General features: G+C 46.0%; 1 long non-coding RNA gene across 1 annotated transcript in view; it reads left to right on the top strand.

Annotated features, from left to right (window-relative positions):
* LOC137541379 (uncharacterized) overlaps positions 1-13,306 on the top strand; it is a 73,294-nt gene that overhangs the window by 2,760 nt on the left and 57,228 nt on the right. The window contains exon 2 of the long non-coding RNA XR_011025138.1: positions 9,333-9,436. This is a non-coding gene — a long non-coding RNA (uncharacterized lncRNA). The remainder of the gene's footprint in view (positions 1-9,332; positions 9,437-13,306) is intronic.

Genomic DNA, 13,306 nt, shown 5'->3' on the forward strand with positions numbered 1-13,306 from the left:
TCTAACGTGCTGCATTTTATATATGGACTGCATTTTTTATATGGGCTTACGTGCTACATTCTCTATATGGGCTAACATGCTGCATCCCGGGCGCCATCTTGTCTCCCCCCTCCTCACCTTCCTCGTTATGGCGTCTGTGGGTGGATCGCGCTATATAGCGGTCCATAAAAGGCTGGGTGGTGAGTGAGGGTTTCCTTTTGCCTCCGGGCTGGGATTTGCAGCTGTGGGGGCACTTTAGCTGCGCGTTAGGCCGGTAAGAGCGGGCACGGATCGCAGAGCTCTGTTCTCTTCCTCCTCACATCCAGGCGCCGGAACCGGAAGTACCTCCTTGCTTTCTAGAGGCTGAGGGGGTGTAGCAGCGTTGGAAGTTCCTATGAAAATATCTTGGGGTGGGGTGGAATTTTTGGAGAAATGTGTCTCCCAGAGGCAAATAATGTCTGGAGAACATTTTTGGTAGTCGATGAAGGCTTTCTGTCTCTTTATAGGCGAGTTAAGGCCCTTAGGGTTATGAGATAATATTTTAAATGAGGCCATAAGTAGTTCTGAAGGTAGGGCTTAGATAGATTAAGTCCAGGTGGGGTAGGGTGGTTTAGCTGCTGCACCTCCTAAACCATTTATATAAACCAGCAAACATATAAGTGCTATTGCAAATACTTGATGCACTTAGTAATTGGAAACTGTATAACATGAAACCAAAACAACAAAAATAGTGAGGGACCATTAGGGTCTCAAAACAAGGCAAATGACCTTCAGCAATGAAGTGCGTAAACAGAATGATTAAGGATCTGAGTATGCAATCCATCAGGCTACGTTTCCACTTGAGCAGGTGCGGAAAACATGTCAACGAATCCACATGCGGTTGCGGATTCGTTCATGCCACACTGACCTCTCCCTTCCCCTACCACTCACACTAACCTCTCCCACCCCCCACAACCCACACTGACCTCTCCCTTACCCGACAACCACACTGACCTCTCCCTTCCCCCACCCCCTACACTAACTTCTCCCTTCCCCAACAACCACACTGACCTGTCCCTCCCCCGACACCCACACAGACCCCCTGCCAGCACCCATCCTGACCTCTCCCTCCTCCCAGCACCTACACGGAGTTCTTCCTCCTCCAGCACAAGTGGCATAGCAATTACCATAGGAGCCATAGTAGCTGCTATGGCGGCCTTAGCCAAGGGCCCTATTCTCTTTTCTGGCGATAGGGGGGTCTGCTGCGAGCCTCATGGAGACCCGTGGCGGTCCCCCTGAAGTGTACAGCTAGCAAAGGGGGGACATTTCACCCTGGGCCGGCTTCACCGATGCAATAGAAAATACAGCTGTAACACTGCGACCACTCAATTAGCTCCGCCCCTACCTCTGTACCAGTCCACCTGGCTGTCATGCTTACTGCTTTCTGTGTTGGGTGCCAGGGATGTGATGCTCCTGTCATGCTCCTGCTATTTGCTGCTGTGGTGCTGTGCTCTGCCCCTCCGTCCTGGAACTTTCAATCTGGAAACCGTGGCGCAAGTGCCACATGTAACATTGCTGTATTTTCCCTATGGGCTAAAGTGCTGCGTTTTCCATATGGTCTAATGTGCTGCATTTTATATATTGGCTAACGTGCTGCATTTTATATATTGGCTATAGTGCTGCATTTTATATATTGGCTAACGTGCTGCATTTTATATATGGGCCAATATGCTGCATTTTATATATGAACTAACATGCTGCATTTTGTTTATTGGCTAACATGCTGAATTTTATATATATGTCAATATGCTGCATTTTGTTTATTGGCTAAGATGCTGCATTTTATTTTAGGGCTAACATTGCTGCATTTTGTATATGGTCTAAAATGCTGCTTTTCCATATGCAATGTGCTGCATTTTGTATATTGGCTAACGTGCTGCATTTTATATATGGACCAATATGCTGCATTTTGTATATTGGCGAAGATGCTGCATTTTGTATATTGGCGAAGATGCTGCATTTTGTATAGTGGCTAAAATGCTGCATTTTATATCAGGGCTAATTTTATATATGGGCTAACGTGCTGCATTTTTTTATACGGGCTAACGTGCTGCATTTTGTACATGGGCTAACGTGCTGCATTTTTTATACGGACAAACGTGCTGCATTTTGTACATGGGCTAACGTGCTGCATTTTTTTATACGGACAAACGTGCTGCATTTTGTATACGGGCAAACGTGCTTCATTTTGTATACGGGCTAACGTGCTGCATTTTGTATACGGGCTAACGTGCTGCATTTTGTATACGGGCTAACGTGCTGCATTTTGTATACGGGCTAACGTGCTACATTTTGTATATGGGCAAACATGCTGCATTTTGTATATGGGCTAATGTGCTGCATTATGTATATGGGCTAACGTACTGCATTTTGTATATGGGCTAACATGCTGCATTTTGTATATGGGCTAACATGCTGCATTTTGTATATGGGCTAATGTGCTGCATTATGTATATGGGCTAACGTGCTGCATTTTGTATATGGGCTAACATGCTGCATTTTGTATATGGGCTAACGTGCTGCATTTTGTATATAGGCTAACGTGCTGCATTATGTATATGGGCTAACGTGCTGCATTATGTATATGGGCTAACGTGCTGCATTTTGTTTATGGGCTAATGTGCTACATTTTGTATATGGGCTAATGTGCTGCATTATGTATACGGGCTAACGTGCTGCATTTTGTATATGGGCTAACGTGCTGCATTTTGTATATGGGCTAACCTGCTGCATTTTGTATATGGTCTAACGTGCTGCATTATGTATATGGGCTAATGTGCTGCATTTTGTATATGGGCTAACGTGCTGCATTTTGTATATGGGCTAATGTGCTGCATTTTGTATATGGGCTAACATGCTGCATTTTGTATATGGGCTAACGTGCTGCATTTTGTATATGGGCTAACATGCTGCATTTTCTGTATGGGCTAATGTGCTGCATTTTATATATGGTTTAAGATGCTGCATTTTCTATATGGGCTAACGTGCTCATTTTATTTTTGGGCTTACCTATTTATTTTCTATATAGGCTAATGTGCTGCATTTTCCGTACGGTCTAACGTGCTGCATTTTATATATGGACTGCGTTTTTTATATGGGCTTACGTGCTACATTCTCTATATGGGCTAACATGCTGCATCCCGGGCGCCATCTTGTCTCCCCCCTCCTCGCCTTCCTCGTTATGGCGTCTGTGGGTGGATCGCGCTATATAGCGGTCCATAAAAGGCTGGGTGGTGAGTGAGGGTTTCCTTTTGCCTCCGGGCTGGGATTTGCAGCTGTGGGGGCACTTTAGCTGCGCGTTAGGCCGGTAAGAGCGGGCACGGATCGCAGAGCTCTGTTCTCTTCCTCCTCACATCCAGGCGCCGGAACCGGAAGTACCTCCTTGCTTTCTAGAGGCTGAGGGGGTGTAGCAGCGTTGGAAGTTCCTATGAAAATATCTTGGGGTGGGGTGGAATTTTTGGAGAAATGTGTCTCCCAGAGGCAAATAATGTCTGGAGAACATTTTTGGTAGTCGATGAAGGCTTTCTGTCTCTTTATAGGCGAGTTAAGGCCCTTAGGGTTATGAGATAATATTTTAAATGAGGCCATAAGTAGTTCTGAAGGTAGGGCTTAGATAGATTAAGTCCAGGTGGGGTAGGGTGGTTTAGCTGCTGCACCTCCTAAACCATTTATATAAACCAGCAAACATATAAGTGCTATTGCAAATACTTGATGCACTTAGTAATTGGAAACTGTATAACATGAAACCAAAACAACAAAAATAGTGAGGGACCATTAGGGTCTCAAAACAAGGCAAATGACCTTCAGCAATGAAGTGCGTAAACAGAATGATTAAGGATCTGAGTATGCAATCCATCAGGCTACGTTTCCACTTGAGCAGGTGCGGAAAACATGTCAACGAATCCACATGCGGTTGCGGATTCGTTCATGTTTGTATGCGGATTTTCACGCGGTTTGCAGTAAGCGATTTTAACCCTGTCGATGCCGGTATGCACTAACATGGGTTTTTAAACGAAAATGCTTGCGATTTTCCTATTAATTACATTACCAGCGAATCGCGCGCGTGTGTGCGGCAGGTAAATTCTGATGGTTCTGCTGTGCAGATTTTTTCTGCACAGCAAACCGCGCAGATTTTTAGCTTAGTGGAAACAGGCCCAATAACTATAATGGGTTATGCCAATCTGCATGCAGAAAATGCATGCAGATTTACTGTGGTGGAAACGGGCTTACAGGATACCACAGCCAACAGGGTGTGGTGTAATAGAAGCTGCAATGTGTTGGGAAAGAAATACACATACTTACCGCTGCCCTCGTTCCCTGCCGTCGGGACCCGCTCGTCTCCTACAGCTGCCGGTACCGGCCCGACTCTCTTGACCTTTCACCCGGACATCCCTATACTCTTCGCTTCTGCCTTCACATCATGACGGCAGAAGTACGGACACTCCCCCGCCTCCTCCTCTCCCAGCGTGTGCGCTCCAGTATAAAGCTAGCGTGACATGCTAGCTGGAGTAGCGATGGGAGCGGCGATTTGGTGACAGAGCGGAGGGGGAGTGAGTTGGGATGGATGGGGGAAGTGGGCACTTTCAATAATAATAAGTGCTGCTGGGGACAGGAAGGGTACTAGTGGGGACAGGAAGGGTGCTGCTGGGGGAGGGAAAAGCCAATGTAGGTGCTGGGGGAGGGAGGGGTCAGTGTGGGTGCTGGGGGAGACAGGATCACTGCAGTGCTAATGCTGGGGAGGGAGAGTTCAGTATGGGTCCTAGGTGGAGGGAAAGGTTCCTGTGGGTGCAAGGTTGAGGGAGAGGACACTGGATGTTGGGGGAGGGAGAGGTCACTGCTCTCAGAGAGACACCATCTTACTTGCTCCCACACAGCTGTGGGGATGGTTATACTAGGATTCCTGTATGACCTCTTGACTCCAAAGTGTCCCAGATGGGGTGGAGCTTCCTGTGGGTGTGGGTGGGGCTTACAGCAGGAATGGGTGGTGCTATCACAGCCAGAGGCGGAGCTTAATTTTTACAGCTAAAGGGGCCTTTTTATGGGAATTTAAAGAGGGGGTGCTTGGGCGTGTATTACCGCGACTCTGTAATTTTAGCCTAATCACAGCACTCAGACACAAGATACTGTTGATATTATGCAACAAAAATATTTACCGTATATTCCGGCATATAAAACGACTGGGCATATAAGACGACCCCCCAACTTTACCAGTTAGAATATAGAGTTTGGCATATACTCGCCGTATAAGACTACCCTTTTTCCAACGCACACCAAATTAAAAAAATTCATATAGTGGTGCTATGTATGAACAGATATTGGTGCTGTACTGTATGTGGTACCCAATATATAACAGTATACAGAATACTGACTGGTTGGATTGGTCAACTCTCCCTCTCCCTAAGTGGATTGGTCAGCTCTCCTTGTCTACCTGTTTATCAGAGCAGTATGGAAAAATAGATTGCGCTGTGCCCATAAAACACGCCTCTTTCACCCCTCTGGCCCACCCTTGTATCCTATTTACCTCCTTCTCTGCCTCTCAGACCTTGCACATGTGCCCCTGCGCCGCTTCACTACAGTCCTCAGCAGCGAGATGTGAGAGGCGGTAACAGGATAGGGAGTATCACCCAGCATCAATGACACCCAGCGTATGAGACGACCCCTGACTTTTCAGAAGATTTTCAAAGGTTAAAAAGTAGTCTTATATGCCAGAATATACAGTATATACATAGTATTTACTCCAGAAAGTGCAATGCGTTTTGCAGGCATATCCCGCTTCCTTAGGCTATAAACAGAGCATATACAGTAACTTGTGCAAGTCTGGTATCAAGCCTAGCGTCTCTGTCAAAAGCATTGTCAGGGCCCCTAGGGGGCACTCTTACTGTAAGCTGTAACGCAGGACAGGAAGAAGTTTGTAGGTGCAGCGCGTGGATCGTGGCAAAGTGAGTATTTGATGACCCTTCAGCGGCAGCACGTGGGGAAGACGAGTCCCTCAGCCCCTCAGAGGCCACGGGCCCAGTCACACAGATGACTACTGCGACCGTGGCCCCTCCCTACGCCCCTGGATCATGTGACTTTTTTTCCCAACTCTACAGGCAAACAGGCTCCTAATTCACACTGCATGCATGTTCCTAAAATGTTGGGTAACACACCATTGAGATAGGGTGGGGATATGAGTGTGAGCAGGCATGGTGGTTAGCATGCTCACCTTTCAGTGCTGGATATCCAGTTTGAATCCCAGACACAGCACTATCTGCACAAAGTTTTTATGTTCTCTCCATGTCTGTGCGGGTTTCCTCCGAGCACTCTAGTTTCCTCCAATATCCAAAAAACATACAGAAAATGTAACTGCATCACCCTTAAACTGGCCCTAGAGTATGATCCATAAACTAATACAGAGATATGACTATGGTAGGGATTAGATTGTGAGCCCCTCTGAGGGACAGTTAAGAAACAAGACTGTACTCTGTACAGCACTGTGGAAGATGTCGGTGCTATAGAAGTACTAAATAATAACAATAAGATGAGGCAGCCTCTCTGCTAACGTGTTGTCAGCTCCTGTGTGTCCTGCAGAAGTAATTGCACAATGGGCTCTATTCTCAAAGACTTCCCGCATGCGGTAAAGTACATGCGGGAAGTTTACGACCAAAATTACCGTTAAGTTGAAATTCTCAAAATGTTCCGCATGTTTTTTCCACATGCGGAAAAAGTGCGGTAAAAATGCGGGATTCATGCGGAAAAATTTCCGCAAAACTCGGTATTTTCCGCAATAAAAATCAATTCTCAAAAATGTTCAGGCGCATCATTTCATCGTTCTTTACCGATTTTTTTTTTTTTTTTTTATCACCTACAAATAGTAGGTGATATATTCCGCATCCCATTGACTTTAATGAAGTGTGGAGGCTTAAGGGCTGTGCTTGGTGGACTTTAATTTTTTTTTTTTTTTAAACATTTTTTCATGCGACCTTTTTACCGCATGATTCCCGCATGAATAATGGCTGTTTCCACCTCTTTTTTCCCGCATGCGGAAAACATGCTGAAAATATTAGTGAATGTGGAAAAAATGCGGAGTTTACCGCTGGCGGGAATATAGCAGTAAAATTTCGCTGAAAATTTGGCTCTTTGTGAATAGAGCCCAATGTGTGACCCTACATTGGCTAAGAAGCCATATGCAATCCAGGTGCTGCTTGGTTTTAGGATACTTGCCTTTTTCACTCTTGATGCAAAAAAACCTTTGATTTATCATGCCCTTTTGAGGAAACATTAGTGACGGAGGAGGAGTCCAGGGAGTGAAAGGTGGATATGGAGAAAAGATATCCCTTGGGTGAAAGGACTTTCACTAGAGAAATGTGGGCTAATGGAACAGCAGTGCATATATTATTTGTGAAATTGTGAGTGATCAGTCTATGGGAAAGTCTCACTGTAGGAAGCGCTGCATACATTTTGTATATGCATAAACAACAGGGATTATCGTAATCTGCTAATTACGATTACCGTATTTTTCAGACTTTAAGACTCCTGACCATAAGACGCACCTAGATTTAGAGCATAAGAACCAGGGGAAAAAATATATACTAAACCTGGTGCATCCACGGTGAAGGGGCATCTTGTGGATTATGCCCCCTTTGTGCCTCACGCCCCCTTGTACCTTGTGTCTCCCTGTGTCATCCGTTTGTCCCCTTGTGTCCTCCTCTGAATGGGCACAGTACAGGGAGACCCCGACATTGCGGCGGGTTGGAGGTTTGTATTGGTAGGCGTTCACAAGTCAGGAACTCCCTGCATTTGGACTATAAGATGCAGTGAGTCTTATAGTCCCAAAAAAATACAGTACGCAAAATTTCACGTAAAATTTAGCACCTACGGCCACGCGTAATAATATGTAAATTCAATTTTCGATTTTGTTATCCATTTGTAATTTCACGTAATTATGTGTCATCTTGCATAATTTCATGCCAAATTTAGCGATTAATAACAAAGCCCGCATGCGACGTTAAGGAGAATAGTGGGAACAAGTAAAAAAAAAAATCATAAGACCTTGGTAGTTTTTGAGAAAATTGATTTAAAAATTCAGAGAAAAAATGTTTTTAAACTCTTTAAAATTATATTGTGCTGTGCTATATTTTAACCACTTACCACTCTGGCAGCGGAACATCTACGCCTTGCAGGAGGACTATTTCTCTCCAGGGACATAGATATACGCCTCCCGCTGCGATCGCTGCTGTGTGTGCTCCCGCTTGCGCTCTTGTCATAGCCTGTTAGTAGACAGGTCAATGAATAGGAACACAATTCTTTTTTTTTTTTCCAGTTTTTCTTATTTTTCCTCTTGAAATGCATTTAGAATAACATAATACTTAGCAAAATGTAGCACCCAAAGGAAGCCTAATCAGTGGCGAAAAAAACCAAGATTTTTTTCATTTCGTTGTGATAAGTAGTGATGAAAGTTATTGGCGAATGAAAGGGAGGAGCGCTGAAAGGTGAAAATTGCTCTGGTCCATAAGGGGGAAAACTCTCAGTGGAGAAGTGGTTAAAGGGAACCTAAAGTGACACTAAGGTCCCCAGTTTAACTTACCTGGGGCTTCTTCCAGCCACCTGTAGTCGTCCTGGTACAGTACCTTGCTGTCTTCCGCCCTTCTCCCTTCAGCTGCTGTGCCCATCTGAAAGCTGCAAACTTTAAATTACGCAAAATTGTGAAATGACCAGAATCGTGAAATTGGGAAAATTACAGATCCTGATTATGGTTACGAACAAAATTAAAGGGGATCCAGAACAGGTTAAAAAATAAAATGTACTCTTACCTGGGGCTTCCTCCAGCCCATCGTAGGCTGCAAGGTCCCCTGGCATCATCCTGGCCCCATGTCCTGGTCCCGGCTCCAGTTACACGATGACTTCGGCCTGAAGTCGTCAGGTATGCTTCCCGCTGTGGACGATTGCGGCATTGCGTTATCCGGCTATGGGTCATCATGCCGGCCAGCGTGAGAGTCCTGCTCATGTGTGGTTCAATCTTACAGAACCGCACATGTGCAGGACTCTCATGCCAGCCGCCTTGATGACGTGATCGTCCGCAGCGGGAAGCAGACCTGACAACTTCAGGCCGAAGTCGTCGTGTAATCGGAGCCGGGACCAGGGAAGGAGCCAGGAGGACGCCGGGGGACCTCGCAGCTTACGGTGGGCTGGAGGAAGCTCCAGGTAAGTGTAAATTTTGTTTTTATAACCTGTTCAGTGTCCCTTTTAATTACATTTTTTTCTGAAATCTCATATTACAATGCAATATTACAATTATGTGAAATCACTAATGAACAATTTTCCTTCCTGAACAGTTCATCAGAAAGCATGCTGGATACAAACACCTGCTCCAAAAAGCCCTGCGCCAGCGTGCCATGAACGCTCTTGGAGGACAGCGGCATTGGGAATGCAGCAACAGGTAACGCATAGAAGCGGTTAATAGTGCTTTGTTTTGTATTTATTAAATCAAATTAAAATCACTTTTTCCTGGCAAATAAATTATCATGGGATAACCATGAAAGAGGCTGTGCATGCGTGGGGGCACACAAAAGCCACCGCACTTTGAAAGGAGGACCATAAAAGAACTGGTGTACTACCATTCAAGTAGCACTTAATGATTGGTATATTGGATGGAAATTTGAAATGGAAGGTAACATTATCTTCTATTAGTAAGATAAAAAGTTCATGGTCTATTAAAAAAACAAAAACCTACTTCATCAACTGAAAACAGAGGTATATGGAGGCTGCCATTTTTATTTCCTTTTAAGCAATACCAGCTGCTTGGCAGCCCTGCTAATCCTCTGCCTCTAATACTTTCAGCCATAGACCCCAAACAAGCATTATTGTCAGATCTGACAGATTAGCTGCATGCTTGTTTCTGGTGTTATTCAGATACTTCTGCAGGAAAACAGACCAGCAGTGCTGCCAGGTAACTGGTATTGTTTAAAAGGAAATAAACATGGCAGCTTCTATAGGGCTTGATTCACAAAAGCGTGATAACTCGGTTATCACGCCTAAAAGCTTTGCACGTGCAAACAAGGGTGCTAAGTAGTTCGCACGTGCAGAGCAGCTTTTCACTGCCGTGCTAACACTTAGCACGCTTTAGTGAATCTAGCCCCTAGTCTTCTCGGTTGTCCTTTAACCACCCTGTCGGTAATGACGAGCCTGGCTGCTGAAAGTGGTGATGACGAGTTAGGCTCGTCAATACTGCCAGGGAGTTTCTCTGCACCGCCCACTCCACTTTTCCCTCATCAGAGGGATTCCCCAGGATGGCTGGATGCCTGTCTGCACGCTGTGGGTAGCGATCTGTGCTACCCCCAGCGTGCAGAACTAGCATCCAGCCATCCTGGGGAATCCCTGTGCAGCCAGCGGGGCAGAGTATGTGCTGGCTATGCGGGCGGGTGGGAGATCCCCCTTCTATGTGTGCGGATGCCCAAGTGGGGGCACCCCCTTCTAAGCGGGGGGGGGGGGGGAATTACTCCTTCTATGCGGGCGGATGTCTGGGTGAGGGATCCCCTACTTTGGGGATCCCCTTTCTATGCGGCGTGCTGTGTGTCCCCCTCCTCCCATCTCCGCCCTCACGATCCCCCTCCCCCCCCCCTTGCGGCGGCAGCAGCACTTCCTCCTCCATTGCCGAAGTCCCGGTCTGTGTAGTTACAGTACGAGGCTTGGTGACGTCACCAAGCCTCGTACTGTAACTACACAGAGAATGAGACTTCGGCAATGGAGGAGGAAGTGCCCCAGCCGCAGCAGGAGAGAGCCCTCGGGTGAGTAGATCCCACCTCAAGGTGCTTCAGTGCTTCAGACAAGGAGAGGGGGGGGGGGAGAGGCAGGATCAGGGGGCAGGGGGGGATTGTGAGGGAGGAGATGGGAGGAGGGGGACACCCACAGCATGCCGGATAGAAAGGGCATCCCCCAAAGTAGGGGGATCCCCCACCCAGACATCCGCCCGCATAGAAGGGGTATTCCTCCCCGCTTAGAAGGGGGAGCCCCCACTCGGCCATCAGCACACATAGAAGGGGGATCCCCCACCCACAAACCTGGCTCACTATACATCTGCCTACCTATTCATCTGCCTACCTATACATCTGGCTCACTATGCATCTGGCTCACTATGCATCTGGCTCACTATGCATCTGGCTCACTATGCATCTGGCTCACTATGCATCTGGCTCACTATGCATCTGGCTCACTATGCATCTGGCTCACTAAACATCTGGCTCACTAAACATCTGGCTACCTATACATCTGGCAACCTATATACCTGGCTATACATCTGGCTCCCTGTATACCTGGCTATACATCTGGGTCTTATACTCACCATTGGCATGCTGATCCCTCGTCGTGTATCTCTGATAGCTTCCCTAGTGCCTTCTACCATGTCCCTTGGCAGGTTTTTCTTCTCCCTCGGCAATGACATGTCCCCCGCTGATCGGCGTTGAGGACACCAGGGTCACACAGCGTCAACATCTCAATGCAAACACTTTTTTTTTTTTCATTGAATTCAATACAATAACCTATATTAATTTAAATATTACAAAAATGATTACACAAAAAAAAAGCTTGAAAATTATTTGATATTAATTGAACCACTTTTTGCACAGAAATCCTGGGGAAATTGAACGCCAGGGTGGCTACAACAATGCAAAAAACTCATGGAGCGCCTCTGGAAGCTTATAAACACATACTGACCACAGCCTTTTTATCCTTCCAATAGAAAAGTAAAGAAATACACAGTGAATGGGGAACTATGAACTGGGAGCATTCAAAGCCGGATTTACCACAAGGCACTGTAGGCACGTGCTTATAGTCGCCTGATGATAGAAAGGCGGCTCCTGCCCCACCCAGAGTGCCTGCCTCCCTCACTATGCAGAGTTCTGATGAGTATAAAGCAGAGGTTACTCACCCTACCCTTGGCATTCCACTGACGAGATCTCCCTTCAGTCAAGATAACCTCTAGCTTCTTAATGCTGAGGTTCCTGTAGCTACCTAATACTTGGGGGCACCACTAGCTACATAAAGAGACTCAGAGATGAGTCATGCGGCCTTTTTTTTTTACTTAGCCGGGGCTTCCTCCAGCGTCATTAGCATGGATGTGTCCCTTACTGTCCTCCTTAGTGCCTCCGTTAAGCCGCAATCTTCTCCGGTATTCGGCTCAGTGACGTCAGCGGGGGGTCTTCTGCGCATGCGCGGACCTTCTGCGCAAGCGCGGGAGATCCCAGCTGACGTCACTCAGTCAGACTGAGCCGTGTAACGAGTGTTAATTGCAGCTGAATGGAGAATTCTGTGATATCTGCACGAGGACGGCGAAGGACGCATCCATGCTTATGGGGAAGGCCCGGGTAAGTAAAAAAATGGCTTCATCACTCATCTCTGAGTCTATTTAATGGTGCCCATACACGATACAATAAAAACGTTCAATCTTCCCGTTTATTCGAGCTAAATGATCGAATCTAATAAAAGTTGAAAATATTTTTTTTTTCGATCAAGAAATTTGAACGATTATCCCGTTTTTTTTCCCGAAAAATCTGATTGGACATGCTGGAAAAATCTTTATATTCAATCTAACGGAATAATCAAACTAAATTATCTAATCTTTATATTGATTTGGGTACTTCTAGCTACCTAATACTAAGGGACACCTGTGTGACTACCTGTAACAGGCAAGGGATGTAAGGAAGGACAGCCAGCACACTTGCAAAGCAGTTTGGTGGAGGGTTGTAGCTTCATGGAGAGCGAAGTCTACAGTGCCAGGACATCTGTGCCTATAGGCTCCTGTGAGGTAAATCTGGTCCTGGTAGCAGTACGTATAATACAGCATCAAGTGAACTGTGTATAGTATTTCCAGCACAATGGTGCAGTGGCTAGCACTATCGTCTTGCAGCCCTAACATCCCTGTCTCAACTCTAGGCCAGGACCCTACCGGTATGGAGTTTGCATGTTCTTACCATGTTTGTGTGGGTTTCCCCCCATATCCCCCAAAAAAGACCTTAAAGAGGAACTCCAGTGAAAATAATGTAATAAAAATTGATTTAGTCAGTGTTTGCCCATTGTAAAATCTTTTAAATCCCTGATTTACATTCTAACATTTATTACATGGTGACATTTTTACTGTTGGCAGGTGATGAAGCTGCTGCATGCTTTTTTGGCAGTTGGAAACAGCTATTTCCCACAATGCAGCAAGGGTACAAATAACCATACCACTGCTTTGTTGTAACATAACAATAACCAGGGCTTTGTAGAGTCAGATCAGACTGTATAATAAAGTAAAACTTTTAAGTGTTCTAAA

The sequence above is a fragment of the Hyperolius riggenbachi genome, chromosome 12, assembly GCF_040937935.1.
Source record: "Hyperolius riggenbachi isolate aHypRig1 chromosome 12, aHypRig1.pri, whole genome shotgun sequence".
Classification (NCBI taxonomy): Eukaryota; Metazoa; Chordata; class Amphibia; order Anura; family Hyperoliidae; genus Hyperolius; species Hyperolius riggenbachi.